The sequence below is a fragment of the Pristis pectinata genome, chromosome 17 (assembly GCF_009764475.1).
Source record: "Pristis pectinata isolate sPriPec2 chromosome 17, sPriPec2.1.pri, whole genome shotgun sequence".
In the NCBI taxonomy this organism is placed as follows: Eukaryota; Metazoa; Chordata; class Chondrichthyes; order Rhinopristiformes; family Pristidae; genus Pristis; species Pristis pectinata.
This window is the reverse complement of record NC_067421.1, coordinates 3,866,352-3,892,724: the sequence shown is the minus strand read 5'-3', so window position 1 is coordinate 3,892,724 and position 26,373 is coordinate 3,866,352. Positions and strand designations below refer to the sequence as shown.

Genomic DNA, 26,373 nt, shown 5'->3' with positions numbered 1-26,373 from the left:
TTTACGTTTGTTAGCCTTTAGAGATTCAATCCACGAGTCAATACATTTAGTCCGTTTGAGCTTGTATTTGTACATAGGGCGAGAGGACCTTTGGAGTTGTTAAGAGAGCAATGGGTTAATGAAGAAGTGCACTTGAGTCTGTTGGACTATATCCAAAAATTTAAAACTCGGTTGGAGAGAGTCTGCCAGCTAGCGAGAGAGAATTTGAAAACTAGCCAGATAAGAATGAAGACATATTTTGATAGACATGCTCGGCCTCGGACATTTGCAGTGGGGCAAAAGGTGTTGGTATTTTTCCCTTGCCAAAATAATCCATTGCAATCTCGTTTTTCTGGACCATATGTTATTGAATCTCGAGTGACTGATTTAACATATATAATCAAAACACCAGATAGACGCAAGAAAACACAACCCTGTCATGTAAACATGCTAAAGCCTTATTATGAGAGGGATTCAGTTGTGGCCTTTGTGTATGATGTAAAGGTTGTTTCTAGAATGCCTGATGCTGATGTTGAGGAAGGCCAATTTAGATCAAATATTGTTCCATCGAAACTGAAAAACCAAAATATCCTGGAGAACCTTGAAACGAAGTTGGACCATTTACAAGTTTCACAAAAACAACAGATGAGAGAATTAATTGTAAAATTTAAAAATCTGTTCCCAGATGTTCCAAACAGAACATCGATAATTACCCATGATGTTGATGTTGCGGATGCAAAACCAATCAAACAACACCCATATTGAATGAATGTGGAAAAAAGTAAACTTGTTGATCAGGAAATAAAATACATGTTGGAAAATGATATTATTAGACATTCTACTTCAAATTGGAGTTCGCCCTGTGTTATTGTACCTAAACCTGATGGAACTGTTAGATTTTGCACAGATTACAGGAAAGTGAATGCTGTAACAAAGTCCGATGTTTACCCTATTCCAAGGGTGGATGATTGCATAGATAGAGTGGGAAAGGCAAAATTTCTTACCAAGATTGACCTATTAAAAGGGTACTGGTGTGTTGCATTAACAGATAGAGGAAGGGAGATTTCAGCCTTTGTAACCCCTTCTGGATTGTATGAATACAATGTTTTGCCATTTGGAATGAAAAATGCTCCGGCAACATTTCAAAGAATGATTAATTCAGTGATTCATGGGTTAAAACATACAGATGCCTACATTGACGACTTAGTGACTGGGAATGATAGTTGGGAAGATCACATTTCTACTAGAAAGGTCGTTTGAAAGACTTTCCAAAGGTAACCTCACAGTTAACCTGGCTAAAAGTGAATTTGGCCATGCCACTGTGACGTATCTTGGTTATGTTGTAGGTCAAGGCAAGCAAGCTCCTGCTCAGGCAAAAGTTCAAGCAATATCCGAGTTCCCTATTCCCACAGGTACGAGGACTGTTAGAAGATTTTTGGGAATGGTTGGATATTATCGAAAATTTTGTAAACATTTTGCTGATATTGCTCTTCCCCTAACTAATCTTCTGAAGAAGGGAGTAAAGTTTGTTTGGACAGATTCTTGTCAAGAAGCATTTGAGAAGCTGAAAGCCATTTTATGCTACCATCCTGTGCTCAAAACACCTGACTTTGAAAAGCCATTTTCATTAGCAGTAGATGCCAGTGATGAAGCTGCAGGAGCTGTGTTGTTGCAGAAGGGTGACCGTGATGATATTGACCATCCGGTAGCTTACATTTCATAGGAATTTAATGAGCATCAAAAGAATTATTCCACTATAGAGAAAGAATTACTGTCGCTTGTTTTAGCCTTGCAACATTTCAGTGTATATGTTTGCACCGCTCAGAAACCAATGACTGTATATACAGATCATAACCCATTGGTGTTTCTGTGCCCAGTCAAAAACAAGAACAGAAGGCTGTTAAACTGGAGTTTAATTTTGCAAGAGTTTGATCTCATGATAACTCACATTAAAGGCAAAGATAATGTGATTGCTGATTGTCGTTCCCGATGTTAAATGGGAAACATGTATCTCTACTAACCTGATAGTCTGCAGTTGTGTAGCATGATAATTATTAACATTACTAACTGTATGCGCGGTTAAATCTTTCCTGGGAAAATTTTTTTTTTAGGTTTGAGGTGTTACGGACTAAGTGAATGTCCCTTTAAGATAGAGAGTGTGTGTGTATTTGTGTGTGTGGCGTGCTTACGTCAATAGAAGATAAAGGACGTAATGGTTGTTGAAGAAGAGAGAGAGAGAGCAGGGAGAGAGACGCCAGCCTGCTAGTTTTCTCTATCGATGGATGAGAAACAATAACTGTGTCTGCCACAGAAATCCATGTATGGAAGTTGGAAGTAATCCGCTGGTACACTTTGTTGCTGATCTGCAGAAAGAAACATGTATTTGTGTGTGTGTGGGCGACCACGATTCGGATGCTTTTCGGGGTGAGGAAGTCACTACCGAGTAAACACTGGAGTGTCGTTTGGGGTTCCATAGTGGAACATTTGGATTACGTAATTACTCTCCCTATGTTCTCTACATCTACGATTTATCTTCAGACAACGGTGGTTGTTGAAGAAGACCTTGCTCATGTTTCACCTTATGGCTTGCGGAACTGAAATTTAAGAACCATTCCTGAACTGGGAGTTTTGGACTTTGCCACACACACACACACGACGAGTTTAGTTTTGGGGTTAACGTTCAAGGTTTAACATTTTTGAATTCTAACATACTAACATCTTTACTTTTATTTTACGTATTATCATAAGTAGTGATTAATAAAATAGTTTTTAACACTGAATAATGCTCAGTGTGTTTCTTTTGTTGCTGGTTCGTGACAATACTTAAATGCAAATGTTGCATAAAGCTTCCTCTCTGGCTAAAACAGCGTTTGGAATGGAGAAAGCAGAAATTCGTTTATTTGCCTGTTTCTACACTTAACCTAAGTCGTAACTTGTGGGAAAGAACTTTATGTTATGTATTTCATGACGCTGAGTAATTTGGTAACATTAATTTGATTGTACAACGTAACCCTGAACAGTGAAATGCAAATGAATCAAACAATTTTCTGTTTGGCTAATACAGCGTTTTCAATTGGGAAAGCATCAATTCATTCATTTGCCAGTTTCTACACTTACCCTATGTAGTAACTTGAGGAAAACCTTTATGTTATATATTACCCGACGCTGAGTAGTTTTGTAACATTTATTTGATTGTATAACTTAACCCGGAATACGTAAATGCAAATGTGTCACAAAACTTCCTATTTGGCTCTAACAGCGTTTTCAATGGAGAAAGCCAAATTTCTTTTCTTTGCCAGTTTCTACATTTACCCTATGAAGTAATTTGAGGACAATAACTTTATGTTATATATTTCATGACACTGAGTAGTTTCGTAAGATTTGTTTGATTGTATAACTCAACCCTGATAACTTAAATGGAAATGTACCACAAAACTTCCTATTTGGAGAAAACATCGTTTTGAAAGGAGAATGCATGAATTCATTCATTTGCCATTTTCTTCTCTTAACCTATGTAGTAACATTTGCAAAAGAACTTTATGTTATGCATTTCATGGCGCTGAGCAGATTGGTAACATTCATTTGATTGTACAGCTTAACCCTGAATACTTAAATGCAAATATATCACAAAATATCCAAATTCGCTGAAACAGCGTTTTGGATGAAGAAAGCAGAAATTCATACATTTGCAAGTTTCTAAACTTAACCTATTTAGTAACTTGCTGCAAACAACTTGAATTGATGTATTTCATGACGCTGATTACTTTGGTAACATCAATTTGATTGTACAACGTAACCCTGAACAGTCAAATGCAAATGTATCACAAAACTTCCTATTTGGCAATAACAGCGTTTCAAATGGAGAAAGCCTAACTTCTTTTCTTTGCCAGTTCTTACACTTAACCTATCAAGTAACTTGTGGAATAGAACTTTATGTTCAATATTTGATGATGCTGAGCAGTTTCGTAACATTTATTTGATTGTACAACTTAACCCTGAATACAGAAATCCAAATGTATCGCCAAACTTCCAAAATCATTAAAATAGCGTTTTGAAAGGTTAAAGCATCAATTCTTTCAATTGCCAGTTTCTATACTTAACCTATGTAATACCTTGCAGAAAAAACTTTATGTTATGTATTTCATGACACTGAGTAGTTTGGTAACATTAATTTGATTGTACAACTTAAACCTGAATACTTAAAAGCAAATGAATCACAAACATTCCTCCTTGGCTAAAACTGCGTTTTGAATGGAGAAAACAGAAATTAGTTTATTTGCCAGTATCTTCACTTAACCTATGTCGTAACATGTGGCAAACAACTTTATATTATGTATTTCATGACGTTGAGTAGGTTGTAACATTAATTTGATTGTACAACTTAACAGTGAACAGTTAACTGCAAATGTATCGAATAATATCCTGTTTGTCTAAATCAGAGTTTTGAATGACGATTACATCAATTCATTCATTTGCCAGTTTCTCAACGTAACCTATGGAGTAACTTGAGGAAAACAACTTTATGTTGTAACCCTGAATACTTTCAAATACCCTTCAGGTAACCCTGAATACTTAAATGCTTAAATGCTGTTTAAGTTTTGAATGGAGAAAGCATCAATTCATTCATTTGCCAGTTTCTGCAGTTAAACTATGTAGTACCTTGTTGCACACAACATTATGTTATGTATTTCATGATGCTGAGTCGTTTTGTAACACTAATTTGATTGTATAACTTAACCCTGAACAGTTAAATGCAAATGTATCACCAAACATCGTATTTGTCTAAAACAGCGTTATGAATGGAGAAAGCATTGATTAATTCATTTGCCAGTTTCTCAACGTAGCCTATGTAGTAACTTGCGGAAAACAACTTTATGTTATATATTTCACGACGCTGAGTAGTTTGGTAACATTTATTTGATTGTATAACTGAACCCCGAATACTTAAATGCAAATGTACCTCAAAACTTGCTATTTAGAGAAAACATCGTTTTGAAAGGAGAAAGCAAAAATTCATTCATTTGCCACTTCTAAATTTAACCTATGTAGTAACTTGTTGCAAACAATTTTATATAATGTATTTCATGTTACTTAGTTTTCTAACATTAATTTGATTGTACAACGTAACCCTGAACAGTGAAATGCAAATGTATCACAAAACTTCCTATTTTTCTCTGAAAGCGTTTTCAATGGAGAAAGCCTAATTTCTTTTCTTTGCCCGTTTCTACACTTACCCTTTGTAGCAACATGAGGAAAACAACTTTATGTTATATATTTCATGACGCTGAATAGTTTGGTAAGATTTATTTGATTGTATAACTTAACCCAGAATACTTAAATGCAAATGTACCAGAAAACTTCCTATTTGGAGAAAACATCGTTTTGAAAGGAGAAAACAGAAATTCATTCATTTGCCACTTCCTATCTTTAACCTATGTAATAACTTGTTGCAAACAACTTGAAGCTACCTATTTCATGATACTGAGTAGTTTGGTAACATTAATTTGATTGTACAACGTAACCCTGAACAGTCAAATGCGAATGTATCACAAAACTTCCTTTCTGGCTCTAACAGCGTTTTCAATGCAAAAAGCCTAATTTCTTTTCTTTGCCAGTTTCTACACTTAACCTATCTGGTTACTTGTGGAATACACATTGTGTTATTTATTTGAGGATGCTGAGCCGTTTGGTAACATTTATTTGATTGTACAACTTAACCTTGAATAGAGAAATGCAAATGCATCACAAAACATCCCAATTCGCTAAAACAGCGTTCTGAATGGAGAAAACAGAAATTCTTTCATTTGCCAGTTTCTGCACTTACCCTATGTAGTATCTTGTGGAAAACAACTTTATGTTATGTATTTTATAATGCTGAGTGGTTTGGTAACATTAATTTCTTTGTACAACTTAACACTGAACAATTAAATTCAAATGAATCACAAAACTTCATCATTTTGGAATACACCGTTTTGAATGGAGAAAGCATCAATTGATTCATTTGCCAGTTTCTCAACGTAACCTATGTAGTAACTTCAAGAAAACAACTTTATGTTATGAATTTCATGACACTGAGTAGTTTGGTAACATTTATTTGATTTTACAACTTAACCGTGAATACTTAAGTGCAAATGTGTCACAAACCTTCCTCTTTGGCTAAAACAGCGTTTTGAATGGAGAAAGCAGAAATTAGTTTATTTGCCAGTTTCTACACTTAACCTATGTCGTAACATGTGGGAAACAACGTTATGTTACGTATTTCATGACGTTGAGTAGTTTGGTAACATTTATTTTATTGTAAAACTTAACCCGGAATACTTAAATGGAAATGTACCACAAAACTTCTTATTTGCCCAAAACATCGTTTTGAATGGAGAAAGCATCAATTCATTTATTTGCCATTTTATACTCTTAACCTCTGTAGTAACTTGTGGAAAAGATCTTTATGTTATGTATTTCATGACGCTGAGTAGTTTGGTATCATTTATTTGAGTCTACAACTTAACCCTGAATACTTAAATGCAAATACATCACAAATCTTCCAAATTCGCTAAAACAGCGTTTTGAATGGAGAAAGCAGAAATTCATTCATTTGCCACTTTCTAAATTTATCTATGTAGTAACTTGTTGCAAACAACTTGAAGTTACGGTATTTCATGATGCTGAGTAGTTTGGTAACATTAATTTGATTGTACAACGTAACCTTGAACAGTCAAATGCAAATGTATTACAAAACTTCCGAGATGGCTATAACAGAGTTTTCAAAGGAGAAAGCCTAATTTCTTTTCTTTGCCAGTTTCTACACTTAACCTATATAGTAACTTTTGGAATACACTTTATGTTATGTATTTGAGGGTGCTAAGCAGTTTGGTAACATTAATTTGATTGTAAAACTTAACCCTGAATAGAGAGATTCAAATGCATCACAAAACTTCCAAGTTCGCTAAAACAGCGTTTTGAATGGAGAAAGCAGAAATTCATTCATTTGCCTCTTTCTAAACTTAACCTATGTAGTAACTTGCTGCAGACAACTTGATGTTATGTATTTTGTGATGCTGAGTAGTATGGTAACATTAATTTGATTGTAGAACGTAACCCTGAACAATCAAATGCAAATGTATCAGAAAACCTCCTATTTGGCTATAACGGCGTTTTAAATGGAGAAAGCTTAATATCCTTTCTTTGCCATTTTCTACACAACCTATGTAGTAACTTGTGGAAGAGCATTTTATGTTCTGTATTTGATGATGCTGTGCAGTTTGGTAACATTTATTTGATTAATCAACTTAACCCTGAATACAGAAATCCAAATGTATCACCAAACTTCCAAATGCGCTAAAACAGCGTTTTGGAAGGATAAAGCACCAATTCTTTGAATTGCCAGTTTCTACACTTAACCTTTGTAGTATCTTGTTAAAAAAACTTTATGTTATGTATTTCATGACACTGAGGAGTTTGGTAATATTAATTTGATTGTAGAACTTAAACCTGAATACTTCAATGCTAATGTATCACAAACCTTCTTCCTTGGCTAAAACTGCGATTTGAATGGAGAAAGCAGAAATTCGTTTGGATTTCGTTGGAGAAAGCAGAAATTCGAAAGCAGAAATTGTCTTCCTTCTCTCTCTCTCCCTCCCTTCTTCTGACCTCTTCATCAACGTCATTACGTCCTTTAATTTCTATTGACGGAAGCACGCCACACACACACACACACACACACACACACACACACACACACACACACACACACACACACACACACACACACACACACACACTCCATCTTAAAGGGACCTTCACCCTCTGTAACACTACAAAGGTGAAGTGTAGAAACCGGCAAATGAAAGAATTGATGCTTTCTCTATTCGAAACTCTGTTTCAGACAATTTGGATGTTTTCCGATGCATTTGCATTTAACTGTTCCGGGGTAATTTGCACAATCAAATTAATTTTACCAAACTACACAGAGTCATGAAATACATAGCATAGAGTTGTTTTCTGCAAGTTACTACATAATTAAGTGTATAAACTGCCAAATGAAAGAATTGATGCTTTCTCCATTCAAAACGCTGTTTTAGCGAATTTGGAAGCTTTGTGATACATTTGCACTTAAGTATTCAGGGTTAATTTCTACAATCAAATAAATGTTACCAAACTACTCAGCATCATGAAATAAATAACGTAATGTTGTTTTCAACAAGGTACTACATAGGTTAAGTGTACAAACTGGCAAATGAATGAATTTCTGCTTTCTCCATTCAAAACGCTGTTTTAGCGAATTTGGAAGTTTTGTGATATATTTGCATTTACGTATTCAGGGTTAAGTTATACAATAAAATAAATGTTACCAAACTACTCAGCGTCATGAAATACATGACATTAAGTCGTTTTCCACAAGTTGCAACATAGGTTACGTTGAGAAACTGGCAAATGAATGAATTGATGCTTTCTCCAGTCAAAATGCTGCTTTCGCCAAATAGAAAGTTTTGTGATACATTTGCATTTAAATGTTCAAGGTTAAGTTGTAGAATCAAATTAATGTTACCAAGATACTCAACGTCGCGAAATACATAACATAAAGTTGTTTTCCACAAGTTACAACATAGGTTAAGTGCAAAAACTGGCAAATAAAATAATTGAATCTTTCTCCATTCAAAAGGCTGTTTCAGACAATTGGGATCTTTTCTGATACTTTGCATTTAACTCTTCCGATTTAATTTGCACAATCAAATAAATGTTACCAAACTTGTCAGCCTCATGAAATAGAAAACATAAAGTTGTTTTCCACAAGTTACCACATAGGTTGTGTAGAAAATGGCAAGTAAAAGAATTGAGGATTTCTCCATTGAAAACCCTGTTAATGACAAATTGGCAGTTTTGTGATATATTTACATTTAACTGTTCAGAGTTAAGTTGTACAATTAAATAAATGTTACCAACTACTCAGCATCATGAAGTACATAACATAAAGTTGTTTTCCATAAGTTACTACATAGGGTAAGTACAAAAACTGGCAAATGAAAGAATTGATGCTTTCTCCATTCATAACGCAGTTTCAGACAATTTGGATGTTTCCTGATACATTTTCATTTAACTCTTCCGTTCATTTAACTGTTCAGGGTAAAGTTTTACAATCAAATAAATGTTACCAAACTACTCAGCCTCATGAAATACATGACATAAAGTTGTTTTCCACAAGTTGCTACATAGGTTAAGTGTAGAAACTGACAAATAGAGGCTTTCTCCATTCAAAACGCTGTTTCAGCCAAATAGGAAGTATTGTGATACATTTGCATTTAACTGTTCAGTCTAAAGTTGAACAATAAAATTAATGTTACCAAACTACCCAGCGTCATGAAATACATAACATTAAGTTGTTTTCCACAACTTACTACATAGCTTAAGTGTAGTAACTGGCAAATGAATGAATTGATGCTTTCTCCATTCAAAACGCTGTTTTCGCCAAATAGGAAGTTTTGTGATTCATTTGCAGTTAACTGTTCAGGGTTAAGTTCTACAATCAAAATAAAGCTACCAGATGCTCAGCATCATGACATACATAACATAAAGTTGTTTTCCACAAGTTACTACCAAGGTTGCGTTGAGAAACTGGCAAATGAAAGAATTGATTTTTCCCCATTCAAAGCGCTGTTTTAGCTAATTAGGACGTTTTGTTAAACACTTGCATTTAACTGTTCAGTTTTAAGTTGTACAATCAAATTGCTGTTACGAAACTACTCAGCATCATGAAATAAAGTTGTTTTTCACAAGTTACTAATGTCACGAACCAGCAACAAAAGAAACACACAGTCATAATTCAGTGTTAAAGACTATTTTATTAATCACTACTTATGATAATACGAAAAATAGAAGTAAAAATGTTAGTATGTTAGAAATTCAAAAATGTTAAACCTTGAACATTAACTCCAACAACTAAACTCTTCGTGTGTGTGTGGCCCAGTCCCAAACTCCAATTCCAGGAATTGTTCTTAAAGTTCAGTTCCGCAAGCCATAAGGTGAAACATGAGCAAAGTCTTCTTCAACAACCACTGTTGTCTGAAGATAAGACGTAGATGTAGAGAACATAGGGAGAGTAATTACGAAATCCAAATGTTCCACGATGGAACCCAAACGACACTTCAGTGTTTACTCGGTAGTGACTTCCTCACCCCGAAGAGCATCCGACTCGTGTTCGTCCACACAAATACCAGTTTACTTCTACAGGTCAGCAACAAAGTGAACTTCACCGGATTACTTCCAATTTCCATACATGGATTTCTGTGGCAGACACAGTAATTGTTTCTCATCCATCGATAGAGAACACTAGCAGGCTGGTGTCTCTCTCCCTTCTCTTTCTCTCCCTCCCTTCTTCTGACCTCTTCACAACGTCATTACGTCCTTTAACTTCTATTGACGTAGGCACGCCACACACACACACACACACACACACACACACACACACACACACACACACACACACACACACACTCTTAAAGGGATTTTCACCGTCCTTAACACTACATAGGTTCAGTGTAGAAACTGGCAAATGAAAGAATTGATGCTTTCTCCATTCATAACGCAGTTGCAGACAATTTGGATATTTGCTGATACATTTTCACTTAACTATTCCGGGTTAATTTGCACAATCAAATAAATGCTACCAACTACTCAGCATCATGAAATACATCTCAGAAAGTTGTATTCCACAACTGACTACATAGGTTAAGTGTAGAAACTGCAAATGAATGAATTGATGCTTTCTCCATCAAAACGCTGTTTTCGCCAAGTAGGAAGTGCTGTGGTACATTTCAGTGTTAAGCTGTACCAGCAAATAAATGTGACCAAACTACTCAGCATCATGAAATACATAACATAAAGTTGTTTTCCACAACTTACTACATAGGTTAAGTGCAGATACTGGCAAATGAATGAATTGATGCTTTCTCCATTCAAAACGCTGTTATCGCCAATTAGGAAGTTTTGTGATATATTTGCAGTTAACTTTTCAGGGTGAAGTTGTACAATCAGATTAATGTTACTAAACTGCACAGCATCATGAAATACATAACATTAAGTTGTTTTCCACAACTTACTGCATAGCTTAAGTGTAGAAACTCGCAAATGAACGATTTGATTCTTTCCCCATTCCAAACGCTATTTCAGCTAATTAGGAGGTTTTGTGATACACTTGGATTTAACTGTTCCGTGTTAATTTGCACAATCAAATAAATGGTACCAAACTACTCAGCATCATGACAGATATAACATGAAGTTGTTTCCCACAACTTACTACATAGGTTAAGTGTAGAAACTGGCAAGTGAATGAATTGATGCTTTCTCCATTCAAAACGCTGTTCCAAAAAATTTCGAAATTTTGTGAAACATTTGCATTTAACTGTTCCGTGTTAATTTGCACAATCAAGTAAATGTTACCAAACTACTCAGCGTCATGAAATACATAAGAGAAAGTTGTTTTCCGCAACTTACTACATAAGTTAAATGTAGAAACTGGGAAATGAATGAATTGATGCTTTCTCCATTCAAAACGCTGTTAACGCCAAATTGGAAGTTTTCTGATAAATTTGCATTGAAGTATTCAGAGTTAAGTTGTACAATCAAATTAATGTTACCAAACTACTCAGCATCATAAAATGCATAACTTAAAGTTGTTTGCAACATGTTACTACATATATTAAGCGTAGAAACTGGCAAACGAAAGAATTGATGCTTTCTCCATTGAAAACGCTATATTCGCCACGTGGAAAGTTTTGTGATACATTTGCGTTTAACTGTTCACGGTTAAGTTGTGAAATGAAATTAATGTTACCAATCTACTCAGCATCATGAAATACATAACATAAAGCTGTTTTTAACAAGTTACTTCATAGGTTAAGTGTAGAAACTGGCAAATGAATGAATTTCTGCTTTCTCCATTCAAAGAGTGGTATTTGCCAAATAGGAAGTTTTGTGATACGTTTGCATTTAACTGTTCACGGTTAAGTGGTGCAATGAAATTAATGTTACCAAACTACTCAGCATCATGAAATACATAACATAAAGTTGTTTTGAAAAAGTTACTACGTAGGTTACGTTGATAAACTGGCAAATGAAAGAATTGATGGCTTCCCCGTCCAAAACGCTGATTTTTGCGACCTAGAAATGTTTTTGATACACTTGGATTTAACTGTTCACCATTAAGTGCCATAATGACATTAATGTTACCAACTACTCAACGACATGAAATACATAACATAAAGTTGTTATCCACAAGCTGCAACATAAGTTAAGTGTAAAAACTGCCATCAAAAGAATTGATGCTTTCTCCATTGAAAACGCTGTTTCACACAATTTGGATGTTTTCTGATACATTTGCATTCAACGGTTCCGAGATAATTTGCACAATCAAATCAATATTACCAAACTACTCAGCATCATGAAGTACATAACATGAAGTTGTTTTCCACAATTTACTACATAGGTTAAGTGCAGAAATTGGCAAATGAATGAAGTTTTGCTTTCTCCATTCAAAACTCTGTTTTAGCGAACTTGGAAGTTTTGTGATACATTTGCATTAAAGTATTCAGGGTTAAGTTGTCCCATCAAATAAATGTGACCAAACTACTCAGCATCATGAAATACATAACATAAAGTTGTTTCCCACAACTTACTACATAAGTTAAGTGCAGAAACTGGCAAATGAATGAATTGATGCTTTCTCCATTGAAAACGCTGTTTTCGCCAAATAGGAAGTTTTATGGTACATTTGAATTTAACTGTTCAGGGTTAAGTTGTACAATAAAATTAATGTTACCAAACTACTCAGCATCCTGAAATACATAACATAAAGTTGTTTTCAACAAAGTACTACATAGGTTAAGTGCAGAAACAGGCTAATGGATGAATTTATGCATTCTCCTTTCAAAACGCTGTTTTCGCCAATGGGCAGTTTTCTGCTACATTTACATTTAATTGTTCATGGTTAAGTTCTACAATCATATTAATGTTACCAAGCTACTCAGCGTCATGAAATATATAACATAAAGTTGTTTTCCGCAAGTTACTACATAGGTTTCGTTGTGAAACTGACAAATGAATGAATTGATGCTTTCTCCATTCCCAACGGTGTATTCGACAATTATGAAGTTTTCTTATTCGTTTGAATTTAACTATTCAGGGTTAAGTTGTACAATCAAATTAATGTTACCAGACCACTCAGCATTATGAAACACATAACATAAAGTTGTTTTCCACAAGATACTACATAGGTTAAATATAGAAACTGGCAAATGAAAGAATTGATGCTTTCTCCTTTCAAAACGCTATTTTAGCGAAATTGGAAGTTTTGTGATACATTTACATTTCTGTATTCAGGGTTAAGTTGTACAATCAAATAAGTATTACCAAACTGCTCAGCATCATCAAATACATAACATCGAGTTGTTTGCAACAAGTTACTACATACGGTAAGTGCAGAAACTGCCAAATGAAAGAATTTCTGCTTTCTCCATTCAAAACGCTGTTTCAGCGAATTTTGAAGTTTTGTTCTATATTTGCATTTACGTATTCAGGGTTAAGTTGTACAGTCAAATAAATGTAAGCAAACGACACTGCATCATGAGATACATAACATAAAGTTCTTTTCCACAAGATATTACGTAGGTTAAGTGCAGATACTGACAAATGAATGAATTGATGCTTTCGCCATCAATACGATGCTTTCGCCAAATCGGAAGTTTTGTGGTACATTTGCAATTAAGTATTCAGTGTTAAGTTATACATTCAAATAAATATTATCAAACTACTCAACGTAATGAAATAATAACATAAAGTTGTTTCCCACAAGTTACGACATAGTTTAAGTTCAGAAAATGGCAAATGAATGAATTTCTGCTTTCTCCATTCAAAACGCTGTTTTAGCCAAAGAGGAAGGCTTGTGGTACCTATGTAGTAACTTCTGGAAAACAACTATACGTTATGTATTTCATGATGCTGAGTAGTTGGTAGCATTTATTTGATTGTACCACTTAACTCTGAACAGTGAAATCCAAGTGTATCGCAATCATTCATAATTAGCTAAAACAGCATTTTGAATGGGTAAAGCATCAATTCTTTCATTTGACAGTGTCTACACTTAACCTATGTAGTAACTTGTTGAATACAACTTTATGATATGTATTTCATGACGCTGAGTAGTTTGGTGATATTAATTTGATTGTACAACGTGACCGTGAACAGTTAACTGTAAATGTATCACAAACCTGCCTAATTGGCGAAAACAGCGTTTTGAATGGAGAAAGCATCAATTCATTAATTTGCCAGTTTCTACACTTAACCTACGTAGTAAGTTGTGGAAAACAAGTTTCTATTATTTATTTCATGATGCTGAGTAGTTTGGGAATATTTATTTGATTGTGCAAATGAACTTGGAACAGTTAAATGCAGATGTATCCGAAAACAACCAAATTTTCATAAACAACTTTTTGAATGGAGTAAACATCAATTCTTTCAGTTTCTACAATTAACCTATGTAGTAACTACTGGAAAACATCTTTATGTTATGTATTTCATGACGCTGAGTAGTTTGGTAACATGAATTTGATTATAGAACTTATCCCTGAATACTTAAATGCAAATGTATCACATAGCTTCCTCTTGGGCGAAAACAGCGTTTTGAATCGAGAAAGCCTCAATTCTTTAAGTTGCCAGTTTCAACACGTACCCTATGTAGTAATTTGTGGAAAACAGCTTTATGGGAGGTATGTCGTTATGCTGAGTAGTTTGGTAACATTAATTTGATTGTACAATTTAACGGTGGAGAGTGAAATGCAAGTCTTTCCCCAAACTTCCTATTTGGCGAAAACAGCGGTTTGAATGGAGAAAGCATCAATTCATTCTTTTGCCTCTTTCTACCATCAACCTATGTAGTAAGTTGTGGAAAGCAACTTTCTGTAATGTATTTCATGATGCTGAGTATTTTGGTAACATTTATTTGATTGTGCAAATTAACACGGAACAGGTAAATGCAAATGTATCAGAAAACTTCCAAATTGTCTGAAACAGAGTTTTGAATGGAGAAAGCATCACTTCTTTCATTTGCCTGTTCGTACGCTTAACCTATGTAGTAACTTGTGGAAAACAACTTTATGTTATGTATTTCATGCCGCTGAGTAGTTTGTTAACATTTATTTGATTCTATAACTTAACCCTGAATACTTTAATACAAATGTATCACAAAACTTCATATTTGGCGAATACAGCGTTTTGAATGGAGAAATCTTCAATACATTCACTTGGAGTCCTGTGGAAGCGGAACTGGGCAGCGCAAGCCGCTGATCCACTGTTGGTCACCGGAGCGTCAGTAGGTGAGACACACCCTTGACAGAGAGTTTGACAGTGCAGGAAGCGCACAGCTGAAGTGTGTGGCCGTGATCGTATACTCTGCGTTGTGGCCGCAGCAACCTTGGTTCGAATCCGAGTCACAGCAGGGAACAGTTTACACTTTTGATATTCTGCAGCTCCTGCAAATTCAACGCTTTACTTTTGCTGAATTTCCGACCGCTGCCTCTCCCCGGGGATTGAGATTCCTCTGTCACCATCAGATTTACCCTGCACACAACCCGACTCGCACTATTGTACCTGGAACCAGACGGTGCATTTGGAACTGAACATGCTCGACAGATCAGCAGGCACGAAAGTATAAACGGGCTCTCTGGGTATTTATCACCCTTAAGGTGACATCGTTCACCACCGGGGCCCGCAGTATGCAAGAGGCAGAACCAGCCGCATTGCCTCAGCAACAGCGCAGCATCAACGGTCTCTGGATTGGGGTGATAAGAGACAGCTCCGCCTTTCTGTGTGCCCCCAAGTGAGTCTCAGATCTCCCCTTATAATCCAACTCTCTCCCGTTCCTTTGATATCTGTTGTGTCCTGAAATCTACAGACTTGTCTTCCGAAATACATTCAGCATCTTCACCACCGCAATATTCTGTGGTTCAGAATTCCGCAGCTTGATCGCGCCCCGAGTGAAGGCATTTCCCCTCATCTCATTGATAAAATTTCCTCTCATATTATTAACGGTTTCCCTCTGGTTGTAGATTCTAAGCTACGGGAAACATTCTGCAGCAATTCAGTCTGTACAGCCCTTTCAGTACATTGTACGTTGCATTTGGCAACGTTGCAGAAGAGCCACAAAGTCAGGTGAACAGTGCAGAAGGAATGCATGGTGTTCCGAATGGCCTGTTCCTGTAATATAAGGCCCTAAATATCGATGAAAATTATAAATGGCAAAGAAAGGGGAGATATTAGGTATTCGTTCCCATGGCAGAGTTGTCAGAGTCCATTCCAGTGGGAGTCAGAATTTTGGAGAGGATCTGAGGAAGATTTTCTTTCACCAGGGGGAGGTACATGATGGCAAAGAAAGCAGTGGATAAAAATGTTCTTACATTTCACAGCCAATTAATAGGCACTTGGATCCGGACGATAAAACAATCTCTGGACCAAGTGAGAGCAAATGGGATTGCTGGAGATAGTTACTTGATGGACGGCAGTGACAAGGTGGGCCGAAGGACCTGTCTCTGTGATACATGACGCTGTGATGCTGATGGGAACACTGAAGCAAGGTTTCTGTGTCAAAAGCAGAAATTCCAAGTATGGTCAGCAGGTCAGCCAGCAGGAGAAAAATCAACGAGTTGAACATGTACTGCCTCGCCCTGACTGACTGCATATCTGAACAGAACTGAAACCACGTAACAGCTTCCTCGTTTCACCAAATCCCCGCACTGAAATATCTCCGGTGATTTGTGCCTTGTATGAACGATAATCCTTGAAAAAAACTCCGGATAATCAGAGTTATTGAATCAGAGAGCTTTCGAGCACAGAAGCAGGCCCTGCGGTCCGACTCATCAATGCCGACTAAGTTGCCAACCTGAGGCAGTCCCACTTGCCGGATCACTGAACTTATTGTGGTGAAGCACCTCTGTCACGTGTGTAGCGCTGAATTTTAAACAGTAAATACAAGCTATAGAATCTGCCATCGGATGAGTCGTCGTCCCCCATTTCCACTTGTCAGGACTACTCATGAACTCACAGGTTTCAATCAAGACATCTCTTGGTTTTCTCAACAGCAGCCGGTACCCGACTGGTTGGACAACCTTCCTTCGCAATGCTCCCGCCGATTACTGGTATCGGTCTGGTAAACCTCACTTAATTATGTCCAACTGATTCAGCTCCGAAAAGAAATAAGGAGGCCAACATTGAAAATGTTGCTACTAATGCCGTGCCAGCGCCGCTCTTCATTTTTGATATACAATCTCCCTGCATTGGAATTCAAACCATCCGACAAAAACAGCAAAATTACATCACTTCCCTGAATATTTATAAAACTGCACGGTGTCCTTTTAATCAATCACACATTAAGATACAACTTCTACCAGCATCCGGGAGTTTTGCAATCTCTCAAGAATAAAATAAAGCGCCCCTTAATTTAGATTCCATGCCAAATGGACAACGTCATATTTTCTGATATTGCTCGGGCAGTTGTTCCGCCTATTACCTGCTACTCCTTTGAAATGTCAGAAGGCTGTCCACTTCCATAGAATTCTACTGCTTCTGGATATTGTTGCTTTTTTTTGTTTGTTGCCAACACCGCAGCCCTGCTTTGCTCTTACGTTCAATCCGCGTGGCCTCACTTCTCGATGGTTTAAAAATTTGTTTCGTTTCATTGCTAAAATTGTTTGTTTATCTCATTGAGACAACAGTTTTAGTTCCCACGTCCCTGTCTTCAAGGGAATAAAATTAGTAAAGACACTGAGCTGTCAGTCCTCCTTTCCCTGTAACCACGCTTCACAAATAGCTGACGTACCGATTTCCTGCTCACCGTCGGTTCGCCGGCCTTGTTCGTTATGCTCATTCCATGGATGGATGTCCTCCTTTATTTCCTGTGTGGCAGAACAACTGCAAAGCATCGTGACAGCTTCCATCAGTGATGTGTTGGAGGCACAGCGGAATTTAGAGGGAAACGTAACCCAATCTTGAAATTCAAAATTTCACATATAACCTCAGAGTGCGGTTACCCTTCTTTGTCATTTTGCCCGACTCTGTCTCTTCCCACTCGATCACTGTCTCTCTTTCACCGTCCTTTCTCCAAAAGTATATCATAGAACTCATTTTGTTTCCCGAGGTGAACGTCCATGCATTAAGTGGAAAGTGTAGACAAGAACGCAATGAATTGGAGATCAGCTGATCAGTGGTAGCGTGGCCGAGCGGTCTAAGGCGCTGGATTTAGGCTCCAGTCTCTGAGGGGACGTGGGTTCGAATCCCACCACTGCCAACCTTCCAATTTTCCAAACCTGTGATTTTTGAGAAGCTGCTCGCTGAGCGGACAGTCACAGCCGGCCTTCTCCAATCTGACCTTGTAATTGAAATACCCCATCCTTCTGACCGTTTCAATAAACCTGTTCTGCTTCCAATCCAGCACAACTTTTGGCACTGAATTGAATGCAGTTTGTTCAGTGGAACCCCACCAATGTGCTAGACGTCATTACTCCTATCTTGCTATTGATCTCGGCAGAGTTTATCATCCATATTCCCAGTGAATGGTGCTCGCTTCCTTGAAGCCAATAGATGATTTTCATTCATAAACTCAGCCAATCAGACGGGTTGCTGAGGGCAATCTCCCTGCCCACCAACACTCAACCTTCTTTAAAATATGGAAGTGAAATGGTATTTAAGTTTGCCCACTTTACTGCATTTAGCTCTGCATTGAACGGAGACTTTTCCTCCTTTTATTCTCCCCTTGATATTTTCATGTATCCATCACTTTCTCCTTTCTCAAACGTCTTCTCCGTGTCGTCTTCAAATGATCCCTTTTCAAAGGGAACTGTGAAAAGTTGAATTGCTGACAATTTTCAGTGGTCCAGTTGGCGGCCTTCCTCAACTTTCTGAATGAGTGAGAAGAAATCTAATGCTGTGCACTAATCTAGTCACTAATCTAGTCAGCATAAAGTGAAGCGAACATGGTCATAATTCCACCACAATGCTCCGTGTGGATTTTTGTGCTGTACGTGACATTTCAGATATTACGAAAAACACAAATGCTCCTGGTTTGCAGGTGAGTGCCTGAGTCTGGAAGAAATGGAATGTAATGTGGAGATTAAAATGGGATTAATGAAAGATCAGTGTGAATGTTCACCTGAGTCGACAACTACCAAGAAGCCCCAATAACGCACGCGTAGCCCCTCCTACTGCTATCCGTGTAGTCTGAAAATTTATCCATCACATGTTTCAGTAACTTCCTTCGATTAACTTCGTTGCCGAGGTAAGGAGAACCGAAGAGATTGTCTGAGACTGGCGACGCGCTAATCTGTGGAGAGAAATCTCAGAGAGCCCGCTGAGTGATTCGCGAGGTCTGGATGTTCATCTTGAGGGGACTGATGGAAGCCAGAGTGACAGAGATGTTGTATTTCCCTGCGTTATGGACACAGCACGGTTCACATTTCCCAATTGAAAGAGGAGAGGAATGATTGGCCAGACTTTGTGCTTGTTGAATGGGGCATCAGAGGCTGTAATTAAAGGGGATACAACAGACCCTGTCAGTGCTCAGCAGCGTGGCAAAGAATACGAAGTGTTGAACGCCTCGCGTGGTTTCTGTGGTGTAGTGGTTATCAAGTTCGCCTTACACGCGAAAGGTCCCTAGTTCAATCCTGGGCGGAAACACTGTTGTTTTGTTTTGTCTTCAGGTTCTGAAAAGCAGATGATACTCGGCCTTCCCATGAGGATTTAAAACAGCTGCCCAAAATTCTTGCTGCCACTTTCAGGAGAGACAGAATGGATGCAAACACTTGAGGTCGGTAAAACGATCGTTGCAGGACTCGAACCAAGAAATTCCTGATGACATCACATGAAATACCAAAGTCAGACGCCTTACCCATTCAGTCACACGGTCCATTTTTTCGGGAACCGAGGAAAAACATCAGGAATGATGTTAGGCCGGGTTCTGCGAGAAAGTGGTAATAAGATGCGACGCATTTTTCCAGTACAGAGAGTTGCCCTGTTTGAAGTGTTTCGGCAAGTAAGATGAGTTCGCGACAGAACTAAGAGAATTCGCAGACGGGGCGCAGTTTTCATCGCGGCTCAGAAGTTCGAAGGATGGCGTGGCCTGTCTCTGCTCTTCCCGCTGACAGACAAAATGTGGCCATGCTGGCTCAGTGAGATGCCTGAAGTGAGCTGTTTCATGGTCAAAACTAAATCTAAGTGGAGCGGACTACTTGAAACAGACATCATCTTCCATTCTCTGTGGGTCATCTGAAGCACCACATGCTTTCCCTCATTTACATCACCAGTGTTTTGACGATGATATACTCGGAGCCCAGGTTCCCAGAACTCCGAGAAAGAACCGTAATTACCTCGTTATTTCCCTCTCATTCACCTATTCCTACTTTAAAATCCTTGTTATAAATCGCCCACTGTTACTCTGTCAACAAATGAGCGATGCGGTATTAAAATTAGTATAAATAATGAATCTCTGAAATTCTCCGGCCCCGATCTCGGTAGAGATTGGATCATTAAATAGTTCAGGTGCATCAAAGAAGTTCTTCCGGTCTCTGATCACTTCCTTCCAGTGTTGCTCGTGTTGGGCGAGTACTTGTCGCGTAACAATTAAGGTTTCCAATTTCCAACCTTCTATTCATTCACATGATTATTGTCCAATTATTATCCGATGTTATGGTCACGGAAACTGCATATTCACACGGAGCCCGTCGGTCCCTCGTTGGGGCTCATTGGATCCATCACCCATTTCCATTTTCTTGACACACTTGTGGTTTCAGAAACAACATCCGGACATACAATGTTGAGACAGGTAAAGCGAGGAAAATCCTCCAATATAATCAAATCCCAACTGCGGATCTGAATTCAAAAAAGGTGGAGACGGTCCGAAGTCATTTGATGTGAACAAATGAGAGCAACGACAATGCAAGAAGCAGTGAGCCGGGAAACCATTCGGCCCTCTGGCCCCAGCACTGCCTTCATTGTCAGGGTTAGTACTTCACCCCATCCATTCGCCGACCACTCCCACATTCGTCGACTCCCTTCGTGTTTCCAACTCCATTGGTCTGACTCAAAAATACATTCAAACTCAATTTCTATGACCCTGGAAGACATGGAACGATTGAATATCTGCAATATACTCTGGCTGAGAAGTCAAAACGTTTGAGTGAAAAGATTCTTTGCCTTTGTATCCCTTTGGAACGTACTGTCGTGATGCGCAGTTTAATTTGGGGCATGTGGACATCCGATGGATGGGAAGTATCTCTCCCAAACTGGACGTGGAGTGAGAAACTCTAATTGCGGACATTTTCCTTCGTGAAACAAAACCCACAACAACTTGCCTGACAAGCAGACAAATGGAGTCTCAGAATTCTTCTTATAAAAAGGTTAACAACACCCCGTTACACCGACCAGCAGCTCACGACAATGCTGGAATTCGAAACCGCGTGTGCAAAGCACAATGGGTTAGCAGTATGTCGCCTTCACCTCTTATGTTCTTACGTCTCATTAAATGATATGATCTTTTCCTGTGCCCCACACGATTATTTACATGATACATATTGTATTTCCATTTTTTTTGATCATCTTTGAAAGAATTATAATTAGTTCCCAATGCCAAGGCCGATCTAATCTTTTCTTGAAGATTTGTGAGTATTTAGTCGATTTAATATTGGCGATATTTAATCCTCTCAGTCATGGTTGAAACACTTTTCCTTTGTGCCTTTGTGCTTTATAAGTTATGCATTGTATATTGAAATATAAACGACAACCTGTCCATAAGATCGATCTTAAATGAATTTTCCCAACCTTCCCCAGACAAACTGTCACTGCTTCCGGTATATCTTCCTTTGCTAAGTTCGCTGTCTGGGTCAGCCTCAACCTTCCTTCTCCCGGCCAATGAAATCTTCAATCCAGCTGATATTCCAATTCCAGCCTTCAGAGAAGTGTTGAAGATCATGAGACCGCCGGTCAAAGAACTGTTCCCCGCAGTTCATATTTTCCATCTTTCTTCTTCTGTTAAAGTGCATCACGTCACAATTCTCATTATATCTATGGACAGAAGATTGGCTGTCACGCCCAAGTCAGAGAGTAGGGGAAAAGAGTCATATTCAGGATGGATGTTGGTGACGATCGAAGTTACGCAGGGGCCAATGTTGCGACAAGAAAATTCAATTTAAACACATATAATCTGGATGAAGCAACTGCTGCCATTGTGGTTAAGTTTGCCGACAATACCAAGTTAGGTAGAGATAACGGTATGTCGTAGAGGCACGAAGTCTGCAGAGTGATGTGTACAGATTGGGAGAGTAGGCAAAGAAGTGCAGATGGAATACAACGCAGGGAAGTGTGGGGTTATGCACTTCGTCGGAAGAATAAACGTGGAGAATATTTTCCAAATGGCGAGAAAATTCAGACATCAGAGGTGCAAAGGGACTTCCGTTTCGCATTACACGAAATTTAACTTGCAGGTTGAGTCAGTAGTAAAGAAGGCAAATGCAATATTTTGATTCATTTAGAGAGGACAAGAATATAAAAGCAAGGGTATACTGCTGAAGTTATCGAAGGTGCTCCGATGGCAATTGGAATATTGTGACCAATCTTGGGCTCGGTATTGAAGGAAGGGTGTGCTGACCCCGAAGAGTGTCCAGAAGAAGTTCACAAGAATGGTCGCAGCAATGCAGGGCTTAACACATGAGGAGTGTTTGACGTCTCTGGGCCTTACTCAATGGAGTTCAGAAGGATGAGGAGAATCGCACTGAAATCTACCAGTAAAAAAAGGCGTTGATAGAGTGGATGTGGAGAGGACGTTTTCATCAGTGGGAGAGTGCAGGATCCGAGCGCACAGGCTCAGAATGAAGGTACGTCCCTTTCAAACTGAAGTCAGAATAACTTCAGCCAGAGGGTGGCGCATCCATGGAATTCGTTGCCACAGAAGGTGCTGGAGGCCAAGTCACTGCAGGCAGAAATCTTCTGTATGTCACTTAACGAAAACATCTGCTGCCCGGGAAATGAACACTGGCCGATCATCCGACCCTCTTTCAGCAGGGGAATCCACACAGTGGTGGGCAAATAAAGCAGGAAAATACAGAGATCCCCGTCATTCTGGGTCCCACGTCTCTTCCGGCTGACTCTCCACAACTCCCTTATAGTCCGGCGCTGTCTCTGAGATCACTGCCGGCAGATCACCCTGTCGACTGTCTCTCACGCAATTCTCACTGCTATTCATTCCGGCCACCACGTCAGTGGAAGGGCTCATCAGGAACAAATGAGTTCAGAAACAACCTGATTCTAGTGGATGAAGGAAAGGCCGCAGCACAAGAAGCATTTTACTCTTCGAAGTTCCGTCTGTATGAAATAATAGAGCGAATCAGAGAGTGAGTGGGAAACAGGAAGTTGTGCTCGCGTGGCTGTCCTGAGGTCATTACATCAGGAAACCGCTGTGGGGAAAGGAGAACGTTCTGATCCGGAACATGTTGCAATCTCAGCACGACAGCAGCATCTCCGGAGAGACCCTTCCTCTGGTAAAGCCTCACTGAAAGCAAGTCAGAAAAGCGAAGGACATGGAACTCATGAAAACTAATTCACCCTGACTTCCGATCGGGCGTGAAACGGTTCTCCATGTAGGGTAGTATCCAACAGGCGCACTTCCAACGCCCAATGTGAACCGTTGCCGTTCAGTTGCGTACACCGGGAAAATAGAGGCGGCATATCGAAGGCAACGGCGTTCCCATGTTCAGTATAATGTGAGATACGGTAATGGCTAAGGATGCGTGCAGTGAAGCGGCGGCCAGGAGGTGAGGGACTGCACTGGGTTGTGGAAGGAGCGAAAACTGCATTTACATGAATAAACGACCAGTTGTGTCCCTTTCTCGTAACTTGATTTCAACAAAAATATTTCAGAATGTTTCTGGCTGGTTCCGAACCAGTGACCTTTCACGTGTTAGGCGAACGTGATAACCACTACACTACAGGAACGCTTCTCGCTGCTTATCAGGGTCCGCAGCAACAGATCAGAACAACCTAATATTCAACTCACTCTCCGAGATAACTGCTTGGTTTTGTCGCAGACTGACAGCTGAAATATCGAAAATAAAATAATTCCCGCGATCAATAAAAGATTGAATCCATTGGGAGAGTTCAGCTGACCCCGACCTCTCTGGTGATCCCGATGAAACAAGGCCAGGGCTTTGAACTGCACCACACATTTTACAGTCCGTATGCGGTCTCGAGAGCTCTTTTCTGTGTGAGAGAGACGGAGTTTTAAATCTGAAAGGCAAAGAAAAAACAGAAAGGGTGAGAAATTAAAGATAATGGCGTCCAGTCAGGAGAGTCAGAGAAAGAAATGGAGTGGGAGACAGACAGACGAGAAGTAGCATGATTAGAAGGAGACGTGGCGAGAGATTCAGACACAGCGCGAACACGATGGAGGCGATTATGTTTCATGCCAGATTCTCGGTACAAAACTGGTCCTGTCCTTCATCCGGCCGCCGTTGGGCACAGAAGTTTGATCGGGTGTCTGCAACCTGCAAGAGTATTCCATTTATTTTGCAGCAAGACATTCGGTCAGCAATTGTCAAGGTGAATGGGAAATGACGGGAAACTGGAGCAGGATCCAAGATAATGTTCCTGCCCAGGGTCGAACTGGGGACCTTTGGCGTGTGAGGCGAATGTGATAACCGCTGCACTGCTGAAACTGATGAACAGAGGAACACCTGCTCACGAGGAACAGAGAAACCAACAGGACGTTGACCAGGAAATGACATAACATAAATGAAGGAAATCCTTTGTTTAATCGCTGAAGCAGAATCTGGGGAAAGGGTTTAACGTGTTTCCACGGATTCAGGCAGTCAATTTCTGGCCAACTTATTCACCACCGCACCACCGAATCCGGCGCTGGTGTTGACGGTCCCATGAAGGAGCGGATTAGAGCAGTGCGACACATAAGGTACATTCTCAGCACGACGTGGGAGTCAGCTTAAACACAGGAGGCCAGCGGCTGAAGTTCTGGAAGCTGACAACTGGCAGATGCGCAGAAGATACTGGAAACACTCAACAGGTTAGGCAGCGTCGGTGGAAAGAAGCATCTGAAGTTCCAGCACATTCTGCGTTCGCTCCACCTTTACCATGGAACCATAGAATATTACAGAACAGAAGACAGGCCATTCGGCCCTTCTAGTCTGTGCCGAAACGTTATTCCGCTAGACCTATTGACCTGCACCCGGTACATAACCCTACAGACCTCTCCCGTCCATGTATCTATCCACATTATTCTTAAAACTCAAGAGTGAGCCCGCATTTACTACATCAGATGGCAGTCCGTTCCACACTCCCACCACTTTCTGAGTGAAGAAGTTACCCCAAATGTTCCCCCTAAACCTTACCGGACTTATCTCTCCTAATCTAGGTGGAAAGAGCTTATTCGCATTAACTCTGTCTATACCCCTCATAATTTTGAAAACCTCTATCAAATCTTCCCTTCATTCTTCTGCGCTCCAAGAAATAAAGTCCTTTCCCTGTAACTCAACTCCTGAAGACCCGGCAACATTCTAGTAAATTTCCTCTGCACTCTTTCAATCTTACAAATATCCTTCCTATAGTTAGGTGACCAGAACTGCACACAACGCTCCAAAATTGGCCTCACCAATGTCTTATACAAACTCACCATAACATCCCAACTCCGATAGTCAATAATTTGATTTATGAATACCAGGATGTCAAAACCCTTCTTTACAACCCTGTCTACCCGCGACGCCACTTCCAGCGAATTATGTACCTGAACGCCCAGATCCCTTTGTTCCTCTTCACTCCTCAGTGCCGTACCATTTACTGTGTATATCCTACCTTGATTGTCCTTCCAATATGCAACACCTCACACTTGTCTGCATTAAATTCCATCTGCCATTTTCTGGCCCATTATTGCTGTTGGGTCAGATCCCTCTGCAAGCTTTGAAAGTCTTCCTCGCTGTCCACTACACCTCCAATCTTAGTGTCATCAGCAAACTTGCTCATCCAATTTACAATATTATCATTTATAACATTGATATAGACAACAAACAACAATGGCCCCAGCACAGATCCCTGAGGCACACCGGTAGTCACAGGCTTCCAGTCTGAGAAACAATCATCCACTACCACTCTCTGTCTTCTCCCACACAGACAATTTCGAATCCAGTTTACAACCTTTCCATGGGTACCTTGTGTCTGAACCTTCTGAGCTAACCTCCCATGTGGGACCTTGTCAAAGGCCTTACTAAAGTCCGTGTAGACAACATCCACAACCTTTCCTTCATCTACTTAATTTACATTATTGTTTATCTCCTTTTAAAAAGCCAACGAAAGCCACCGCCT

General features: G+C 39.3%; 3 non-coding genes across 3 annotated transcripts; 2 read left to right on the top strand and 1 right to left on the bottom strand.

Moving 5' to 3' along the window:
• Positions 1 to 18,225: 18,225 nt before the first annotated feature.
• trnal-uag (transfer RNA leucine (anticodon UAG)) lies at positions 18,226 to 18,307 on the top strand. The gene has a single exon. It is a non-coding gene; the product is annotated as a tRNA-Leu (tRNA).
• Positions 18,308 to 19,619: 1,312 nt separating this feature from the next.
• trnav-uac (transfer RNA valine (anticodon UAC)) lies at positions 19,620 to 19,692 on the top strand. Its single transcript has one exon. It is a non-coding gene; the product is annotated as a tRNA-Val (tRNA).
• Positions 19,693 to 23,927: 4,235 nt separating this feature from the next.
• Positions 23,928 to 24,000, bottom strand: trnav-aac (transfer RNA valine (anticodon AAC)). The gene has a single exon. It is a non-coding gene; the product is annotated as a tRNA-Val (tRNA).
• Between the last annotated feature and the right edge of the window lie 2,373 nt (positions 24,001 to 26,373).